The sequence below is a fragment of the Rana temporaria genome, chromosome 7, assembly GCF_905171775.1.
Source record: "Rana temporaria chromosome 7, aRanTem1.1, whole genome shotgun sequence".
Classification (NCBI taxonomy): domain Eukaryota; kingdom Metazoa; phylum Chordata; class Amphibia; order Anura; family Ranidae; genus Rana; species Rana temporaria.
In genome coordinates this window covers 43,955,376-43,978,246 of record NC_053495.1, presented here as the reverse complement: position 1 = coordinate 43,978,246, position 22,871 = coordinate 43,955,376, and positions in this window count along the sequence as shown.

The following is a 22,871-nucleotide window of genomic DNA, read 5'->3' as shown; positions in this document are numbered from 1 at the left end:
ACAGCACCGTCTGTCCATTCTGCTTTAGCACCATGTGACCCCATGCCATGTCATGTGTAAAATAGAGGAACTCTTTAAATCACAGACCAGACCTGCAGTCCAGGCTGAGTAAGGCCTCAGAGCACATGGCATTACTGTCTGTATTTAACTGCTTGATGGGCTTATTTTGGGCCTGGCTGGTTCACATGTATGTGTTTTGGTGGCCCACATTTGCGCAAGCACAGCAGCCTATTCATTTGAATGGGCCGCCATGCCTGCGTTTCCTGCAAAGAAAAGCGCATGCCTCATGTAATAGGATGCGCACACGGCACGCCTATGCCCATCAAGCACTGAAATACAGCACTGTCTGTCCATTCTGCTGTCTGCTGTGACTTATCTGCAGTTCCCGCACTGTCCCCGTCAAACTTGCTGCATTTTTAGACGTTTAGGTCACGCTTTTAAAAACACAGTGCGTTTGTGTGTGCAAGAACTGCAGGTAAGTAGCATGGTGCAAAAGCAGAATGGATTTCAAGGCAACTGTATTTTTAAAATGCTGAATGCACCTTTTGTCTGCAGGAAACAAAGGCATGGCAGCCCATTCAAATCAATGGGCTTCTGTACCTGCACAAATGAGGACCGCCAAAACATACATGTGAACCAGCCAGGTCCAAAATAAGCTGGAGGGGGGCCCAAACCATATTAAAGACGGCCCTGTATATCCCGCCGCATTCAAGTTACGTCGGCGGAGGAAGCCTATTTTTTCGACGTATCTGCCTTGGAGAATCGGCGTAAAGATACGCCGGCGCAGATTTGAAATTACGGCGGCGTATCTGGAGATACGCCGCCGTAACTGCTACCTGAATCTAGCCCATCATATGTAGAGGAAGACGTAAAGTGCATTTTGACTATCCAGCGATAGAGGTCTGATTCGGTTAATTTGGATCTTACCTGATAGTGGATTACAGATAGTGGTGTTTGTAATATCATCCTTACTTTATTCAATAACACAGATTTTGAACGTTATCATCACTATGCACAACTTGTATATATTTATTTGATTATTGTTTATATTGATTTATATGTGTTTAGTATAGCTGTTAAAGCGGAGGTTCACCCTGAAAAACAACTATATGCCATTACATCCAGCATACTGCTGACATCTGCAGTATGCTGTGTTTTTTTTTTTTGCTGTACTTACCGTCTTATAGTTGTTTTCATCTGGCTGTGAGTTCTGACTCCCGCGGGGAATAGGCGTTCCTAAGACAAGGCATAGATGATTGACGTGCGGGTAAAGCGCGTCACGCCTTCCGAAAATATCCGAGCTGGAACCCGGCTCTTTGCGGCGCTATACGGCGCCTGCCGTGTAGAGCTGACTGCGCAGGCGCCGTAAAGTGTCGAGTCCCAGCTCGGATATTTTCGGAAGGCGTGACGCGCTTAACCCGCACATCAATCATCTATGCCTCGTCTTAGGAACGCCTATTCCCCGCGGGAGTCAGAACTCAGAGCCAGATGAAAACAACTATAAGACAGTAAGTACAGCAAAAAAAAAAACACAGCATACTGCAGATGTCAGCAGTATGCTGGATGTAATGGCATATAGTTGTTTTTCAGGGTGAACCTCCGCTTTAACAGCTATACTAAACACATATAAATCAATATAAACAATAATCAAATAAATATATACAAGTTGTGCATAGTGATGATAACGTTCAAAATCTGTGTTATTGAATAAAGTAAGGATGATATTACAAACACCACTATCTGTAATCCACGCCGGGTGAAAACAACGATAAGACGGTAAGTACAGCGGAAAAAAAAAAATCCAGCATACTGTCGATGTAAGCAGTATGCTGGACGTAACGGTGTATAGATGTTCTAGGGTTAACCCCCGCTTTAACTTACAATAAGTTACAATTGTATTATACAATTAAATTCACAGTTTGGTTCTCTTCCCAGATATAGTCCCTATAATGACTGCCAAGTCTGTGACCACTCTCAAACTAGAAAACATGCTCCAACCACTGGTGCTTGGGGGAAAAATTGATTGGTAATTTCTGTTTTCATGAGTTTTTTGCCCCAAAATAATCAGAAGATAAGCTGGCATTGGGTTTTCACCTCAGTGCCTAGACATACATGAATGCCTGAAAGGAGTGCAAATGTCTATACAAGTATTTATTTTTTATTTTTTTGTAATGGTAAATCTGGATGCACATCAGGCTTATATATTGGTTAGTTTTAATTCAGTACCCAGGAGAAGTCATATTTGTTCATCACATACAGTGTCTTGAAAAAGTATTCATACCCCTTGACATTTTCCACATTTTGTCATGTTACAACCAAAAACATATATGTATTTTATTGGGATTTTGTGTGATAGACCAACACAAAGTGGCACATAATTGTGAAGTGGAAGGAAAATTATAAATGTTTTTTGCAAATAAATATGTGAAAAGTGTGGTGTGCATTTGTATTCAGCCCCCTTTACTCTGATACCCCAAGGGCCCTTTCACACATGCGGACCGTATGTCCGTATTTCATCCATCCATTTTCGGACATACACGTATCCCTATGGGATAGCGCCCAGAAGCGATTCAGTTCGCATGCGCCGCGCTTTATAAGTTTTTCATTCATTCATTCATTCATTCAGCAAATCCTATTTTTCCATCCGTCTGTGGATCGGATCGGGTGAACACAGACAGACTGTCTATGTTCATCCGATCCCCCCATAGGGGAGAGCAGAGATCGGACAGGGCGGTCCCTGCACAGTGTGCAGGGACCGCCCTGTCATCTGCCGGCTGAGCGGGGATGAACGGAGCGATCCCCGCTGAGCAAGCACATGAGACATGTACAGATCCTCACGGGATCTGTACATTTGAAAGGGGCCTTACTAAAATCTAGTGAAACCAATTGCCTTCAGAAGTCACATAATTAGTAAATAGAGTCCACCTGTGCATAATTTAATCTCAGTATAAATACAACTGTTCTGTGAAGCTCTCAAAGGTTTGTTAGACAACCTTAGTGAACAAACCGCATCATGAAGGCCAAGGAACACACCAGACAGATCCGGATTAAAGCTGTGGAGATGTTTAAAGCAGGGTTAGGTTATAAAAAAATATCCCAAGCTTTGACCTTCTAACGGAGCACTGTTCAATCCATCATCTGAAAATGGAAAGAGTATGGCACAATTGCAAACCTACTAAGAGATGGTGATCCACCTAAACTAACAGGCCGGCGAAGGAGATCATTCATCAGAGAAGCAGCCAAGAGGCACATGCTAACTCTGGAGGATCTGCAGAGATCCATAGCTCAGGTGGGAGAGCCTGTCCACATGATAATTACACAAATCTGGCCTTTATGGAAGAGTGGCAGGAAGAAAGCCATTGTTAAAAGAAAGCCATAAACATGTGGAAGAAGGTGCTCTGGTCAGATGAGACCAAAATTGAACATTTTAGCCTAAAAGCAAAACATGTGTGGTGGAAAACTAACACTGCAAATCACACTGAACACACCATCCCCACCGTGAAACATGGTGGTGGCAGCATCATGTTGTGGGGGTGCTATTCTTCAGCAGGGACAAGGAAGCTGGTAAGAGTTGATTGGAAGATGGATGGAGCCAAATACAGGGCAATCTTAGAAGAAAACCTGTTAGGCCCCGTACACACGGTCGGACCAAACCGATGAGACTGGCCCGTCGGACCGTTTTCATCGGTTCACCTCTGAAGTGGCCGTACGGCCTGATATGTGTACACAACGTCAGTCCAAAATCCAAGCGGGTCAGAACGCGGTGACGTCAAACACACGACGTGCTGAATAAAACGAAGTTCAATGCTTCCAAGCATGCGTCGACTTGATTCTGAGCATGCGCGGGTTTTGAACCAATGCTTTTCTGTACTAACCATCGGTTTGGTCCGATGGGGAAGCGGTCCATCGGTTCGGTTTTGAAGCATGTTTAGAAATTTTTAACCGAAGGAAACCAGACCGATAGCCTATACACACGGTCGGTTTGGTCTGATGAAAATGAACTTTGGTTCATTCTCATCGGACCAAACCGACCGTGTGTACGGGGCCTTAGAGTCTGCAAAAGACTTGAGACTGGGGTAGAGGTTCACCTTCCAGCAGGACAACAACCCTAAACATACAGCCAGAGCTACAATGAAATGGTTAGATAAAAGCATATTCATGTGTTAGAATGGCCCAGTCAAAGTCCAGACCTAAATCCAATTGAGAATCTGTGGCAAGACTTGAAAATTGCAGCAACATAAAGTGCAAATTAGTGAAGCGCTCCAACTTTCAGTGCCACAAAGTCATAAATAACAAAAACTAATATAATCCACGTGTTAATAGTAAAAACATATCACAATATAAATAATATTTAAAATCATGCATTTTAATTCATATAATAAAGTGCATCAGGCCATGTATTGAAAACAAATACTTCTAACCATGCATATATAAAGTTCATGTAATATAGTGCATCAAATGTGAAGTGCAAAACAAACGTCTTTTTTGTTCAATAAAGCAGCAAAGCTGAACTCCATACCGTTGTCTCTATTTCACCTACAGGTTCCAGCACATCTTTAGCGATTAGGCCTGGTGGTTTCAGATCTGGTCCATAGGTGAACCCTGCACCATGTCTGATGACTGCAAACCTGGTGGAACAGACATCCTAGCATGTGCGCCAATTTAACTTGCCTGACCACTCCACTGCTATGGCTGCTGTCACTATATTACCAGCCACTCCTGACCTGAGCTGGGTGCTGGAACACACCCATGTAAAGTCTGTGCACACTCTTTGAGGCCTAGTGCAAAACCTTGCTACTGTGACACATTAATGAAGCAATTGTTTTAATCCCTTTTAATGAAAATGCGCCATATAATTGGCAACGTACAAGTCCACACAATTGGCAAAACTATAAATGGTTTAAACTCCACATGTTCCATTTCCAAAAACTGTCATATCTGTGCCATACATGCTAATAAGGAGGGGATTAGTGCAGTGCTACAACTCAATCCCAACAGCATTAAACTCACCCTTTTTTTCCCAAAAGAGATATTTATTCTCTCATAGTTGCCCTGGACAGCTTTAAAGGCCCATAACTGGGTAATCTGCAATAGGTAAGGCCAGGGTACCACATGGGGCCCAGTTCTACTGCGATACCTCCATTTTTATCACATATTCTGTCCTTTTTGTAGTTTCCCCCTCCTCTCAACAGCCTGGCAGAGGAGCAGGTTGCATCTGCCAATTACTAGGCATTGCAGGGGCTTATTATGGAAATCAGCAAGGAGGCCTTACCCCACTTACATGCTACAAAAGCACTCTGGCCCCACATCATTCAGTGTCTTTCCCATTCCCGGTTAAGGTAGATTAAATCAAAAGCAGCTTGGTGGGCTTATGGCAGCCATGAATACATTGTACCTTGGGACAGAGAAAACTTGGCCCATGTGGGCTGAACTGGTGCAGGTTTAATGGGCAGAAAGAGGACAAAGTGGTCAGAAGATGCATAGAAAGGTCAGAACATGGTTTGTACATAGTAGGCTGAAGGTAGAGTGGCCAGAATAGGCAGAAGGTTATTAAACTTGAATGAAGGTGCACACTCGGTGTGCAGAATGGTGCAGAACAGACAAAAATATTTAACCACTTGACCTCCAGAAGATTTACCCCCCTTAGTGACCAAGCCACTTTTTGCGATACGGCACTGTGTTACTTTAAGTGACAATTGCGCAGTCATGCAACGCTGTACCCCCAACAAAATGATATTATTTTTTTCCTACTAATAGAGCTTTTGGTGGTATTTGACCACCACTGCATTTTTTATTGTTTGCGCTATAAACAAAAAAATTCAGACAATTTGAAACAAAAAAAAAAAAAACGATGGGCCGGATTCAGAAAGATGAGCGCATCTTTCTTCCGGCGTAACGTATCTCTGATACGTTACGCCGCTGTAACTTTGGGCGCAAGTTCTGTATTCAGAAAGAACTTGCGCCCTTACGACGGCGTAACGTATGTGTGGCGGCGTAAGCCCGCCTAATTCAAATGGGGATGTTGGGGAGCGTGTTTTATTTAAATTTCGCTTGACCCCGCGTTTTTGAGGTTTTTTTTGAACGGCGCATGCGCCGTCCATAAAATATCCCAGTGTGCATTGCTCTAAAGTACGCCACAAGGACGTATTGGATTCGACGTGAACATAAATGACGTACAGCCCTATTCGCGAACGACTTACGCAAACGACGTAAAATTTCAAAACTCGGCGCGGCAATGACGGCCATACTTAAAGGGTCACTAAAGGAAAAACATTTTTTAGCTGAAATGACTGTTTACAGGGCATAGAGACATAATAGTTAACTGATTCCTTTTAAAAATGATTAAAAATAGATAAAAAAACAATCATATAATGTGCCTGCAGTGTAGTTTCGTTTTTGCTGTTGTTTGCTGGTTCTCTGATGTACAGAGAGCCACTAGAGGGCAGTCAGCCAATAGAGAGCAGTGATACTTTGTCTAAAACTCCTCAGCACCAATCCAGTTTCGTTTTACACACAGCTCCTTGATTAGTGACCACCGTGAGAAATCTCCCAGTACTGTGGTTATCAGGAAACAGGCAACCAGGAAGTGTCCAGAACAGAGAGGATTTACAGCAACATGAAAGCAAAAACGAACAATGAGCACATGAAACCAGGACTGCAGTAAGGTAAAGGAAGCTATTTAGCTAAAAAAAAAAATTCCTTTAGTGACCCTTTAACATTAGCTACGCCTCATATAGCAGGGGTAACTATACGCCGAAAAAAGCCTAACGTAAAGAAGTAAAAAAATGCGCCGGCGGGACGTACGTTTCTGAATCAGCGTAAATAGCTAATTTGCATATTCCTCGCATAACTATACGGAAGCGCCACCTATCGCCCAGCGTGATTATGCAGCCTAAGATACGACAGTGTAAGACACTTACGCCGGTCGGATCTTAGGGAAATCTATGCGTAACTGATTCTACGAATCAGTCGCATAGTTACGACCCCGCACACTCAGAGATACAACGGCGTATCCGGAGATACGCCGTCGTATCTACTTTCTGAATCAGGCCCTGTGACTGTAATTTTCAAGGATTACATAAAAAGTAGCCTTAAAGTCTATCCCCAGGGGGAAAGGAACAAAGATCTCTTGCAGTGGGGCTGCACTGTAAGGGTTGAATGCTTCTTTATGTCCAAGAGGCACTTTTTCTTTTACAGTCCTCTGCTCCCCTGGCAGTTGGTGCTCTCATATACTACCCTACACTCTGACAGCGGAGTGTCCCTCTGTCTGTGTCTATTGCATTGCTAAGGGCTCTACATTGGAATTGATGGCAAAGGAAAAAAAAAACAGCTTGAATTGAGGTTGGAGCATCTGAACTATCATTAGTTAGTTTATCGGCTGTATCCAACATAACAACTGCAGGGGGAAGGAGTGAAGGCGGGAAATTAAACTCAAACTTCAGACTGTTCTTTTCATTTTTCAATTCTTTATTTATAGCGACAATACAGACAGCAGACATGAAAAGCCAGGCAGGTTGGCAAAATAAACTAAGGTCAACCTAGAAAGCAATTTGATCAAACATAGAAAAATTATAACCAAAACAATGAAAAAGCATATGAGGAAAGTCCTTGGCATAGATATCAGAGGCGTAATAATGTCAGGCTTGCAACCCTCAAAGAAGACATTTGTACGACATAACCATAAGACACTAGGATCCTTATCAATTTTACATTATTGTGCGTGTAGTAAGAGGAGAGTAAGAAATGGAAGAGAAAAAAGGGGGGGGGGGGGATCCTGAACTGTAGTCTCGCTATCTATCCTGGGCTGGAATCCTCAAACTTTCCTTTTTAAAGCTTTAAATTTTGAGAAATGGATCCAAAACATTCATTAAACTTGTTCCTTGTGCCAAATACTCTTCCAATCTCATAATATCATGGACAGGTTTTCCAAAAAGAGGGTATTGTTTGTCTTGCAGTAGTGATGAAGTATCTTAAAGGGTCACTAAAGGAATTTTTTTTTTTAGCTAAATAGCTTCCTTTACCTTGCTGCAGTCCTGGTTTCATGTGCTCATGGTTCGTTTTTGCTTTCATGTTGCTGTAAATCCTCTCTGTTCTGGACACTTCCTGGTTGCCTGTTTCCTGATAACCACAGTACTGGGAGATTTCTCACGGTGGTCACTAATCAAGGAGCTGTGTGTAAAACGAAACTGGATTGGTGCTGAGGAGTTTTAGACAAAGTATCACTGCTCTCTATTGGCTGACTGCCCTCTAGTGGCTCTCTGTACATCAGAGAACCAGCAAACAACAGCAAAAACGAAACTACACTGCAGGCACATTATATGATTGTTTTTTTATCTATTTTTAATCATTTTTAAAAGGAATCAGTTAACTATTATGTCTCTATGCCCTGTAAACAGTCATTTCAGCTAAAAAAATTTTTTCCTTTAGTGACCCTTTAACAATAGTTTTTCATCTACAGGAATTGTCTTACACTGAAGGAAATATTCAGTGAACAGAAACAGGATCTATATACCATCTAGTTAGAATTTTGTGTGTTTGGGGGTTGCGCATGGCTGAAAAATATTTATATGTAAACAAAAAAGACTGTTTGCCATTTCTCTGGGGTGATCTCACCAAGATCTCTAGACCATGCCATTGTAAAGTTGGGTAAAAATCTACTGAATTTCATCTGAAGAATTTTGTACATTGCAGAAAGTCTTAGTGAGAGAGCGAGGTATTAAACCAGAGGAGTTCATTTTTTGCTCAAGGAAGATATTTGTTAGTTCATAAGCCAGTCAGAGGTAATAAACTTTGGGGAATATGGGCTGCCCTGTTTATTTAGGGGCCTTGAAGAGCGAGAATAAGCACCCACATTTTTATTTCGCTAGGTATGGTGCGGTTATCAAAAATAGATTTCTGTTTCTAAAGCCTAAGAAGAAATTAGTTGGATTTTCTTCTTTTTCCTTTTTTCTAGTGCTACCAAAATCTATCCCAACTTAATTCTCTGCGGGCCTGTGCTGCATCTTCAAGTCCATCCTAATTTAAGGCCTAAGGCCGCATACAAACGATCGGTTAAACCGATGAGAACGGTCCAAACCGATCGTGTGTGGGCCCCATCGGTTATTTATCCATAGGTAAAAAAAAAGGCAATCTTGTTTTAAATTTAACCGATGGATACCTAACCGATAGAAAAAAAACGATCATTTGTAGGCACGTCCATCGGTTAAAAATCCACGCATGCTCAGAATCAAGTCGACGCATGCTTGGAAGCATTGAACTTCCTTTTTTTCAGCACGTCGTTGTGTTTTACGTCACCGCGTTCTGACAAGATCGTTTTTTTAACCGATGGTGTGTAGGTACGACTGACCATCAGTCAGCTTCATCGGTTAACCGATGAAAACGGTCCATCAGACTGTTTTCATCAGATGGACCGATCGTGTGTACAGGGCTTTAGTGTAGCTGAAATTAAAAACTGAAAAATGTGCACAATGGACATAACTTAGAGCTAGTAAGATATATCCCTTGTGCTGATTCCTCTTCTTGTAGTTGAAATCTTATTTTGTTCCTGCTCCTCCATTGCCACTGCCGTAATCTTCCAGTGCGGCAGGGCTGTCACCGACTCTAGTTCCACTTAGCTGTACAGTTCTACAAGTGAAACAGGATCTTTTATTTTTTTATTTATTTTCTATTTCTTTATAAAATTTTCATATAACTATACAAGAAAAAAGGTTATTACTAATATACCGTATATACTTGAGTATAAGCCGACCTGAATATAAGCAGAGGCACCTAATTTTACCACAAAAAACTGGGAAAACGTATTGACTCAAGTATAAGCCGAGGGTGCCCATCTGCATGCCTCACTTTGCCTCACTGTGTCCATCTGCATGCCTCACTGAGTCCATGCCTCACTGTGCCCATGCCTCACTGTGCCCATGCCTCACTGTGCCCATGCCTCACTGTGCCCATGCCTCACTGTGCCCATGCCTCACTGTGCCCATGCCTCACTGTGTCCATGCCTCACTGAGTCCATGCCTTACTGTGCCCATGCCTCACTGTGTCCATGACTAGACTTACATTTAACATGAGAGTATATAGAAGGGGTACCCGGCTTTGAAAAATCGGTGCTCCCTGGCCGTAGGTTCCCAAGACAGAAAACTTTGCACACTTGTAGAGGAGAACTGCCACTACAAGTGTGCCAAGTTTCAGGGGACCTACAGACGGCCGGTACCGGGTCCCCAAAGTTACCGGAGGAGAAATTACCGTTTAACATGGAAGGGGTGCTCGACTTTGAAAAATCGGTGCTCCCCGGCCGTAGGTCCCCGGGACAACAAACTTTGCACACTTGTAGAGGAAGAGCGGGGCTATATGTGTGCCGGCCTGCCAGGTCCCCAAAGTCCGGGAGATTAGGCACAAAAAGGTGACTCGAGTATAAACCGAGGGGGGCATTGTGCTGAAAAACTCGGCTTATACTCGAGTATATACGGTACAAATATATATATATATATATATATATATATATATATATATATATATGTGTAGTGGGTATTGCCCTTCTGATGTGATACAAAAGACTACTATTGTTGATCATGAAGGATCTCAGCTCCCTCCGATGGCTGAGTTGGGTTACAGCCACCTGTTGTTTACATCTGTTCTAGTACCGCAGTGAATGTTGGGGGATTGAGTTCAGAAGGAGGAGAGACTCCATTTGCCCTGGCCTGTAATGAACTGCATTACCCAGAGAGCAGCTGTGCAACCCCAGGATGCTTTGTCTTCCGCACCGCCTGCAGAGAGAGGTAATTTAAGGGAGAGGACGTGTTTGGCGCGCTCTCTCGGGACCGCCTCTTCAACCCAGGAGTGTCTCCACGGGCAGTAGGCCGCAGTTAAGGCCTACATACGCCCGGGTGGAGCGGCTTTGAGACGGAACTTTTACCGGGGCCATCGGATGAGATCCCAGTAACCCTGTGACCTGTCTGAGGACTGCAGTCTGTTGATCGACTGGACGGTGTGCCTAAACCAGTTGGGTGAGACAGGCACTTGCCTGAAAGTACTGTTTGTTTTGCGGAAGGGCGGATCGCTGACATCCATTTTTATGGGTTGACTATCCAGGAAACTTTATCAGTTTACTATTACCTTACTGGATTACAAGTTGTTCTTAGCGCGCCACTGCATGCCAACGAACACGTGCACGAACTGTTAGCAGAAAACTGTATTGTTGTGTAACGGGATATTCCTCACAAGTTACTGAGGTGCACAACGCTCATATTACTTACTCCGTGGAACAAACACACTCACAGATCCTCCGGTATTTCGTACTAGTCATCTCCTTGATTGTTTGACGTACCTCTCTTCAGTATTTAAAAAATTGTGGGCAGGTCCACCAAATATGTGCCATAGTTCCTAGTTCTTTACACCCTCGCCAGCATTACTCATAATCTTGCTTTGGTATTTGTGTGCCTTGTCGGAGGTATTTCAATCATCTTATAATCTACTGCCGTCGTATGTGCCATCTTCATTATTTTCATCCCTTCTACCTCATTTAGCTTTCTTCCCAGTTCTACAGTACCTGCTGCCGATAACAGCGGCGAGATTGATGCAATATCGTGGTCAGGTACTGTACTTCCCATTTTACAATAAATGACAGCATTTCCAGCTCCTTCCTATCATCATAATTTTATATATCCTTGAGATTCCCTTCTTTCTTTTTTCAGTCGCTGTGCATAATTGCTCCAATGGAAGTAGGTTCTCTGCGGATCTTACTGGCAGGGGCAATGTCTCTATGAAATGTTTCAGCTGGGCATACCGCCATTCATTGATCACCAATATATAATTTTTATATTATAGATCCTGATAGGTACATATTTTACCTTTCTCCATTACATCTTTTAATTGTGCATTTTCTTCCTTAATCCAATTTTGCAAACAGTGTCCCTATCCCCGGTGAAAAATATTTAGTGTTTTTTTGTGGAATTAATGGTGAGTTATATCCCCATTTTTCCCTTTTGTGTAACCAATTCCAGAACAGGATATTTTATAATCAAGATTTTTATTATGGAATTTTATTTTTTATGAAGTTTTGTATGTAAGATAAAGGGAATACAGAATACAAAAATATACAGGTATACAAAGTGCACTTATCAGGTTTGTACAGCAGGGACAAGTCTAACATAGTCAATCTATAATCAAAATATATGAGTGAAACAGGATCTATGAATGGAGAACAGGTGGATGATGGGTAGCTCTGCCCCCTCCATTCAAAGATTCTGTTTCATTCATAGAAGCTTTAGTACGGCTTCTATGAATGGAACAGCAGGGCAAAAATGTCCTCCTTGATGAGAGCCTGTGACAGCCACTTAGTTGCATGCCCCTGGTGACGGCTCTCTAAGCCGAAATGCGCCGGGTTCCGCTTTACAGCACCCCATATTTCTTTTATATATTTCATGTGATCACTTTTTATCTGTTTATTTTGTTATATGCCATTTTTAAAATACAACCTGTCACGTTTTTTTTTGACCTGCACCATTCGGAGCACTCTTTTTTCTTTCTTTTGGTTGCTCTGCGAGCCTGTTGGAGTTTCTCTATTTTGCATCCTGCACTGGAAGGTCCATCCGTCCGGTTCCTGCTGAGTGTGGCATCCATTCCATCTGGGTGTTTGAAGGACACACCACCATCCGGGAATCCCTTGGTTGCAATAATCCAGGTCTGTCGGGACTATTAAGCGCATTAGACTTACTGTTGTAAAACAGATGAATCCACACCCTATGGTAAGAGTACCTCAACATACTTACATCCATTGTTTGATGCCCTGGTGATCTCATCAGGCAACGAGACACATTTTTTTCATCATATGTCAATCACTGGAAAGTCACTTTTTCTTTGTGTGGACTATTACTTTAGGCACCATTTTGTGTGATTGTTCTATCAATCCTAGCATCGCGTTTCTGTGGTGCATGGTCTTTATATGGACTTTTTTTCATTTGATTCGTTTCCATTTAAAGTCAGTTTTTGAACTTATGTCACTATAAGCATTGTGCACAACATATTTTAGCGCCGCACTATTGTTCTTTATTCCTTATTTACTTTGTTTGTTTGAGTGCTGGCTGCTTTTACATACACTTTTGGTTTAGCTCAGTTTTTCCCCCTTTTTTCTATATCCCAGCTATTGCTTGTATTGTTTTCTACTGCTTATTCTGTATTGTATAAATCATAAAAAATAAAGAAATAACGAAACAAAAAGTGGGTAGTTAGTGGTCGATAGTCCAAATAAAGATACGGCACCTCATCCCTTGAATTGAATAAAAAGAGGGAATGGAGGAGTATGGGATTATTGCGGTGCCAGAATAGAAACCAAACAAAAGCGGATATACAAAAATAGAAAAGATTTATTGGTTACATAAAGATAAAAAAGTTTAGTTCTGACATAAGAGCAGTGTACAAATATTGTGGGAGCAATACATTAAGATACATGCCAGTGGTCAAGTCTTCCCTACTAGTTTCACCAATCCTTTGGCTTCATCAGGGGATTTATGACGTGACAATCATAATAAAATGCTCTAGAAAGACAAAAATAATTTATCAATTCATTCAATAATTACATAAGTGTAACAGTGTTCACAATTATTAGTATACTTATAGTTTGGCTAGGAAATGTGGCGGAGAAGATTAGCCCAGGTGCCAAAATACAGACCCCAAAAAGTCCAATAACCCCCGTAGAACCCCACATAGTGCAGGCAAGCACTATGAGCCCTGGAGGGTAACATGATGGTAAACCTACCCACAGCTGCCCAGTGAACCAAGTAGGGAACCCAAGTAACCTGAGAGCAAATACACATCCAGGAGCCCTCTGGTGGTTGCTATCTAGTAATGAAAAGATCAATATTAGGGAAAAGGAGGGGAAGGTATTTTTTCTAACAAAAAAAGTATATATATGATTATCCATAACATAACAAGGTAATTTAGTGAGAGCGTACCTGAAGAGACTTGCAGCTGAGTTTAAAAAAAATATATATAGAAGAAAGACGAAACAGCAGGGACGCTGAGCAGACTGCTAATACAGAAGTATCTGTATAAAGATTAAATCAGACAGATGAATAAATTAGTAAAATTGAATAAGGGTAATAAAATTAAAAGAGAAGAAAAAACAAATACCGTATTTATTTGAGTATAACGCGCACCCGTGTATAACGCGCACCCCTAATTTTCAATTAAAAATCGGTATAAAATCATTGTAATTGCCAAAAATCATTTATGTCCAGCCATGCCCCCTGTATGTCCAGCCATGCCCCCTGTATGTCCAGCCATGCCCCCTGTATGTCCAGCCATGCCCCCTGTATGTCCAGCCATGCCCCCGTATGTCCAGCCGTGCCCCCTGTATGTCCAGCCGTGCCCCCTGTATGTCCAGCCGTGCCCCCTGTATGTCCAGCCGTGCCCCCTGTATGTCCAGCCGTGCCCCCGTATGTCCAGCCATGCCCCCTTACCTTTAATCACGCGGCGCGCGGGAACATTACAGACAGCGTTCGTTTGAACAGCTGTTTTCCCTGCCACGCATAGACACTCCCCCTCGTTCGCGATTGGACAGATCCGTCCAAGGGGGAGTGTCTACGCGCGGCAGGAAAAACAGCTATTCAAACGAAAGCTGTCTAATGTTCCCCCGCGCCGCGTGATTAACGTTGTAGCGGCGTTGGTGGCTTCGGTGGCGGCGGCGGTAGCAGTGGCGTGTGCGGCGGCGGTAGCAGCGGCGTGTGCGGCGGCGGTAGCGGCGGGGGGGACAAAGTCCTCGAGTATAACGCGCACCCAAACTTTGATCTTTTTTTTGGGTATAAAATTTTGCGCGTTATACTCGAATAAATACGGTAATTAAAAATAGCAAAAGAAAATGGCAGAAACTTACAGCTTGCACTCAGTTAAATTAAATAACTGAAGGATGCCTGGGATTAAATTTCAGGCTGGTAATCGCCCAGTTCTAGGAAGGTGAAAAAGTTTGGAAAGAAACAAGATAATGAGATTGCATTTAAATGAAATGAGAAGTAAAAAATGGCCAAAGAGAGTGTTAGTGCAAAGGCTTACCATCAGCAGCAGAGGTTGGTGAAACAGCGTCCCTGCAGAGTGACACTGTGAGCGAGGGGAGGAAGGGCTTTAAATAGCCCCTCAATCAGCTGTTAGATGACGTCCAGCTGTCACAGACGAGCCGCGGACGTCTACCACGCATGCGCGAGGCGTGCCTACAAGCCCCATAATGCTGTGCGGCCGCATATATTCATATATACATAATGAACGGCAAAATTGGATATACTGTAACCATCTACAACAGCGAATAAAGGGGTGGTTTATTCGCTGTTGTAGATGGTTACAGTATATCCAATTTTGACGTTCATTATGTATATATGAATATTCATTATTTTGTTGGATTCACAGTACAATTTATCTAGTGTTTTCTATGCTTTTTTGTATATGCCTTTTATGATCAATCACCTTCTGTTCTTTTTTGGCTCGGACATCTGGCGGATATTAATTGCCCGTTTCTAACCCTGTCGCTTAAGTGGGTATTCGATGGGGTTTAACTTGGTTGCCTCATTGGCCCCTCTGTGCCCCGGTCCCCGTGGGATTCCCACCTTCTCTCCCTGGTACTGCTCCCCATCTGGTTCCAACTAGTGTTCCCCTTTTTCCCTGATTTGGCAGTATTGCTTACTTTAGCACGGATTCTGCGACTGACACGCTCTTGATTTTTCAGTGCGGTGCTGTCGCATTGCCCATGCCATATTGTTTATTTTCTTTCCCCCTTGTTGTTTTTTTATACCTTGGTAAATTATTTTTTCCTACCGTTTTTGTCTTTTTGTCTTTATTTCTTATTTGCCTTTCAAAGGTGTGATCTCCCACTCTCTTTGGGTGGTTGCCTGCTGTGCCTCAGCTGTGCGCTCCGTGTCAGCGGGGCATCCACCTCAATAGGACGCTCTGACGCGGCCGCACAGCATTATGGGGCTTGTAGGCACGCCTCGCGCATGCTTGGTAGAAGTCCGCGGCTCGTCTGTGACAGCTGGACGTCATCTAACAGCTGATTGAGGGGCTTTTTAAAGTCCTTCCTCCCCTCGCTCACAGTGTCACTCTGCAGGGACGCTGTTTCACCAACCTCTGCTGCTGATGGTAAGCCTTTGCACTAACACTCTCTTTGGCCGTTTTTTACTTCTCATTTCATTTAAATGCAATCTCATTATCTTGTTTCTTTCCAAACTTTTTCACCTTCCTAGAACTGGGCGATTACCAGCCTGAAATTTAATCCCAGGCATCCTTCAGTTATTTAATTTAACGGAGTGCAAGCTGTAAGTTTCTGCCATTTTCTGTTATTCTTTTGCTATTTTTAATTATTTGTTTTTTCTTCTCTTTTAATTTTATTACCCTTATTCAATTTTACTAATTTATTCATCTGTTTGATTTAATCTTTATACAGATACTTCTGTATTAGCAGTCTGCTCCGCGTCCCTGCTGTTTCGTCTTTCTTCTATATATATATTTTTTAAACTCAGCTGCAAGTCCCTTTAGGTACGCCCTCACTAAATTACCTTGCTATGTTATGGATAATCATATATATATTTTTTTTGTTAGAAAAAATACCTTCCCCTCCTTTTCCCTAATATTGATCTTTTCATTACTAGATAGCAACCACCAGAGGGCTCCTGGATGTGTATTTGCTCTCAGGCGACTTGGGTTCCTTACTTGGTTCACTGGGCAGCTGTGGGTAGGTTTACCATCATGTTACCATCCAGGGCTCATAGTGCTTGCCTGCACTATGTGGGGTTCTACGGGGGTTATTGGACTTTTTGGGGTCTGTATTTTGGCACCTGGGCTTCAATCTTCTCCGCCATATTTCCTAGCCAAACTATAAGTATACTAATAATTGTGAACAATGTTACACTTATGTAATTATTGAATGAATTGATAAATTATTTTTGTCTTTCTAGAGCATTTTATTATGATCGTCACGTCATAAATCCCCTGATGAAGCCAAAGGATTGGCGAAACTAGTAGGGAAGACTTGACCACTGGCTTGTATCTTAATGTATTGCTCCCACAATATGTGTACACTGTTCTTATATCCAAACCAAACTTTTTTATCTTTATGTAACCAATAAAACGTTTCTATTTTTGTATATCCGCTTTTGTTTGGCTTCTATTCTGGCACCGCAATAATCCCATACTCCTCCATTCCCTCTTTTTAACAAAACAAAAAGGCAAGGATTCCAATACTTAAGTGGTTAAATCTGTTCAAAAGTGACAAGGAAAGAAGTCTAAAGTATAGTCCATATTTTATTCACAATACCCTATGTACTTTCTTCTTTCCAGTGATAATTATCACCAGCACCTTCCTACTAGACATGTTCCATCTCCAACCATTATAGCTGTTGGCTCCTCACAAGGCATAGCACTCAGATGAGCATATGACAGATTGACAGCTCCTGCTATAAGGTATTTTTAACAAAGATAATTGGAAAAGTACATGTTTGTGAAGGTGAGGCAGGATGTTTGATTATATCCTAGGGGGAAAGATTCCCTCTAATTAAAGAATGTAATGTTAATTTGTTTGCTGCCTACATCAAAATGAATGGCATCTCCCCTTTGCTCTGAAATATTATTAATGATCATAGTGACAATATTTGTCAGTTGCAGTGTACTTCTCACTTATACAAATATTTATGCCAGCTTGAGTAAACTGAGAGGATGAAACGCCTCGGTGTATGCCTCGGGCAAAAGTGCTGTTCCGTCATCTGATTGCAGCATTGTGCAGAGCTTGCTGAAATGTATACACAATTAAACTGTAATTAATGTTTTGTTAAAAATTGATATAATGTTTATCATTGACATGCAATCCATTTTCTAATTTAATGCTATTACAAATGACTGCACTGCAGACACTCATCTAAAAATGGAATTTCTCCTGGCTGCATGGGACAACCAAGAACAATTCTGTAGTCAGGATTAAAGAGAACTTTCATCTCCTCCTGTAGTTGTCCTAAAGCTGAACTTTTAATTTATATACAAAGATCAACCATCATTGTTTGACCACCCACCTTATATTGAGTAGGCCCCCCTTTTGCTGCCAAAACAGCCCTGACCCAAAGAGGCATGGACACCACTAGACTTCTGAGGGTATGCTTTTGTATCTGGCACCAAGCTGCCAGTAACAGACCTTTTAATTCCTTTAAGTTGTGAGGTGGGTCCTACGTGGATTGGGCTTGTTTTTTTCAGCACACCTAAAGATGCTATATTGGATCATGAAAAAATACAAAAGGAAAGCACTCGCATTGCCACATCTGTAAATTTTGAAGGGAAAACAAGAAAAACGGTGCTCAAAGAGTCACCATTGGGCCGGACTTTAGAGGCATGAAAAACAATGTGAATGTTTCGAAAAATAACAATTTATTGAAAAAATCCTAATTGAAAATGTTCAAAATTTATAAAAATCATATACAATGATACAATTTGTACAGTGAGCCCTTGTGCATCAACACGTTTCACTGTTAGGCTTCTTCAGGATTCAGTTCAACGAAGTAACAAAAAGAAAGAGAACGAGTCTCACTGTCTTATAGTGTAGCTGTTGATGCACAAGGGCTCACTGTACAAATTGTATAATTTTATAAGATTTTTATCAATTTTGAACATTTTCGATTATACCATGTACTTTTTTCAATAAATTGTTATTTTTCTAAACTTCCACATTGTTTTTCATGCCTCTAAAGTCCGGCCAAATGGTGACTCTTTGAGCACCGTTTTTCTTGTTTCCCCTTCAATATTTACAGATGTGGCAATGTGAGTGCTTTCCTTTTGTATTTTTCCATGATCCAATAGAGCATCTTTAGGTGTGCTGAAAAAAGCAAGCCTAATCCACGAAGGACCCACCTCACAACTTACAGGACTTAAAAGGTCTGTTACGGACAGCTTGGTGCCAGATACAAAGGCATACCCTCAGAAGTCTAGTGGTGTCCATGCCTCGTTGGGTCAGGGCTGTTTTGGCCCAATGGTTACTCTTTGATCACCGTTTTTCTTGTTTCTCGCTCTATTGGATCAAGATCAGGGGAATTTAGAGGCCATATTTACAGTTATGTTCCTCAAATAATTTTTGATCTATTGATGCAGTGTGGAAGGGTGCATTAAACTGCTGAAAGAGACTACCATCAAGTAATATCATTTCCATGAAGAGGTGTACTTGTTCACCAACAATGTTTAGTTGGTTAGTATGTGTCAAGTAACGTCCACAAGAACGGCAGGACCCAAGGTTTCGCAGCAGAACATTGCCCAAAGCATTACACTGCTTCTGCCTGCTTGCCTTCTTGCCATACTGTATCCTGGTGCCATTTCTTTCCTAGGTAAGCAACGCACACGTACCCAGTCATCCACCTGATGTAAAAGAAAATGTGATTCATCAGACCATGCCACCTTCTTTTATTGCTCCGTTGTCCAGTTCACGTGCCCATTTCCCTGTCCCTGGACTATGCACATAAATAGACGTTAAAGAGAATCGGTCCCTTTGACCATTCAAGGTAAAGTGACAGGTTCTCTTGTGTGTAGCTCCTCTGCCCACTGATGTATGCTGTGCTCAACCACTGTTTTATTTGTCGGGAAAACCGTCAGGGAGGTAAAATGTCTCCACAACTTTATCCCTGACCTGTCTGGTATGTTCCTTGGCCTTCATGATGCTGTTTGTTCACTAAGGTTCTTTAACAAACCTCTGAAGGCTTCACAGAACAGCTGTATTTATACTGAGATTAAATTACACACAGGTGGACTCTATCTACTAATCAGGTAAATAGGTTTAACTCGTTTTTAGTTAGGGGGGTCAGAATAAAGGGGGTTGAATACAAATGCATGCCATACTTTTCAGATATTTACTTGTAAAACAGATTCCACTTATCATTTTCGTTCCACTTCACATTTATGTGTCACTTTGTGTTGGCCTATATTCCCTATAAAATACATTTATGTTTTTGGTTGTAACATGACAAAATGTGGAACATTTCAAGGGGGTATAAATACTTATTCAAGGCACTGTATACAAAACCTCATGCTATTAAAACATTTATTGAGAATTATTATAGATGGGGTAATGGATGTTTTATTTCATTTTTCTTGACTATAATCTACCCCTACAAGTATCTGGTTTTGATAATATATTTGCTTTTCTTAAAATGACAAAATATACATCTGTAATATACTATGGGCCAGATTCTCGTACATCCGCGTATCTTTGCGCAGGCGTAACTTATCCGATTTTCGTTACGCCTCCGCAACTTAGACGGGCAAGTGCTGTATTCTCAAAGCACTTGCTCCGTAAGTTGCGGCGGCGTAGCGTTAATTTGGCCGGCGTAAGCCCGCCTAATTCAAATGTGGGACAGGGGGGCGTGTTTTATGTTAATGTTCTGTGACCCGACGTGATTGACGTTTTTCACGAATGGCGCATGCGCCGTCCGTGTAAATCTCCCAGTGTGCATTGCTCCTAATACGCCGCAAGGACCTATTGGTTTCAGCGTGAACGTAAATTACGTCCAGCCCCATTCACGGACGAGTTACGCAAACGACGTACAATTTTCAAATTTCGGCGCGGGAGCGACGGCCATACTTAAGCAGGGGTAACTTTACGCCGGAAAAAGCGTAACGCAAACGGCGTAACTGTACTGCGTCGGCCGGGCGTACGTTCGTGAATTCCCGTATCTAGCTGATTTACATATTTCGACGCGTAAATCAGCGTACACGCCCCTAGCGGCCAGCGTAAATATGCAGTTACGATCCGATGGCGTAAGAGACTTGCGCCTGTCGGATCTAAGGGAAATCAATGCATAACTGATTCTAAGAATCAGGCGCATAGATACGACGGCGCAACTCAGAGATACGATGGCGTATCTCTTTTGAGAATCTGGCCCTATATCTTACATTTATGACATATATTATGAAGCTTAAATCTCATACCCCAATGTTGTATAATTAGTGTATTGTGGACTGTACCTTCTTTCCTTGAAAAATCAATAAATTAGGATTAAAATAAAAAATGGAAATTATAAACAATCACAAATGCATATCGACACATGTAAAAATGTGCTAAAATACACATGATAAATTAAGTTAAAGTAGAACTAATGGCAACACTTTTCCCTTCTTTTTTGCATAGAGTATGGGAGGGTTATACATATATGTCAGTTGTTTTTGTCACCTATGTTTTATTTGGAAGATTTAACTTCCCATCCTACAACCAAAACAAGAAGTGAGAGGAAATTCCCTCAAATAGAGGGAAGCCCTGGTTGTCGCCAGGGTCATCCGCTTTACTAAATGAACCCTGTGTACAAAACTCCTCGCTTCTGATCTGCGTACATTTAAATCACTTGGTAATGAACATATAAGGTAAGAGTGTAATCACCTCTGTTCTCCAATACCCGGAAGCCGCGCTAGTGTTGCCTGCACAGCGCTGTAGAAATCCTTCCTGGATACAGGTCTAAGAACGGTGGAACGCACTCCTAACTCAGATACTTCCTGGTTATGTCGTTGTAGTAATTAAATTTATTAAAACTATTACACTATTTTTGGTGTTTTTGTGTTTCATATGAACCATCTTTGGAAATTAACCCCTGCTGCTTTCTGAGGTGATGACGGAGTTCTGAATGAAAGGAAATTTAATTTCAAGGATTTTTTTATTCATCCTTCTGGTGAGTTTGAACCCCAGAGGGGGTGAGTGCCACTGTTGGTGAAGACTGGGAGCTGGTGTAAGGTGTGCTACCTTTTAACCCTAGAAGCACTTAACACTTTAGGACTCTCTTTGCTACGTCATCATTTATTTTTTTATTTGAGGTTGGACACTTATCCAATAATAGCGCTGTTTTATCAATTGATCATTTATGATTCTAGATTTTGATATTTATTTTTTGCTTAATCTCTTCTTTATTACATTTTTCTTTACATATAACATTAAGGCCTCGTACACACGATGGAACGTCCACTGAAACTGGTCCGCGGACCAGTTTCCGCGGACATGTCCGACCGTGTGTACGGCCTAGCGGACATGTTTCCAGCGGACAAAAGTTTCTTAGCATGCTAAGAAACTTGTCCGCTGGAACCATGTCCGTCGGACATGTCCGATGGTTAGTACGACTCATCGGACATGTCCGCTGGTTATGACGTATAACCAGCGTCCCGAAATCCCGCGCATGCGTCGAATTGCGTGGAAGCATTGAACTTCCGTGTTAGAGAACGTCGGTGTCTTCTACGTCACCGCGTTCTCTGTCTGCGGGGATTTTGGTCTGATGGTGTGTACACACATCAGACCAAAAGCTCCCAGCAGACATGTCCGATGAAAACGATCCGCGGACCGTTTTCATCGGACATGTCTGATCGTGTGTACAGGGCCTAAGGCTTAATTTCCATGGACGTTTTTACAGCCACTTTTCTGAGCGTTTTAATGTAAATGACTCTCTCACTTGTTCATTTTTTACCACTGGTAAATGCTTATACTATGACCTTATCCATCAATAAAAACGTTTGTAAACGAAAAAAAAAAAAAAAACAGCTTTCCATGTTAGTCTATGGCCTCATGCCCACCATGACGTTTTTGAGCTGTAGATGGCTGAGCCGTTTTTAAGCTGCAAAAAAAAAACAGGACCAGTGCGTTCTGAAGCTCCAGAGTAGAGCTGTAAAAACGCCAGACGTTAAAAAACGCGCAAAAACGCTACCGCTGCGTTTTTGAGCTCCAGCTCAAAAAAAAAAAAAAAAAACATGGACAGGCGTTTTTAAGCTGTAAAAAAGGCTAAAGAAAGTGGCTGTAAAAACGTCCATGGAAATGAAGCCTTAACATGCCTTGACACTTAAAAGGTGGCTCGATACTACCTATATGGTGGTTTCTCCGAATCCTCCTCAAA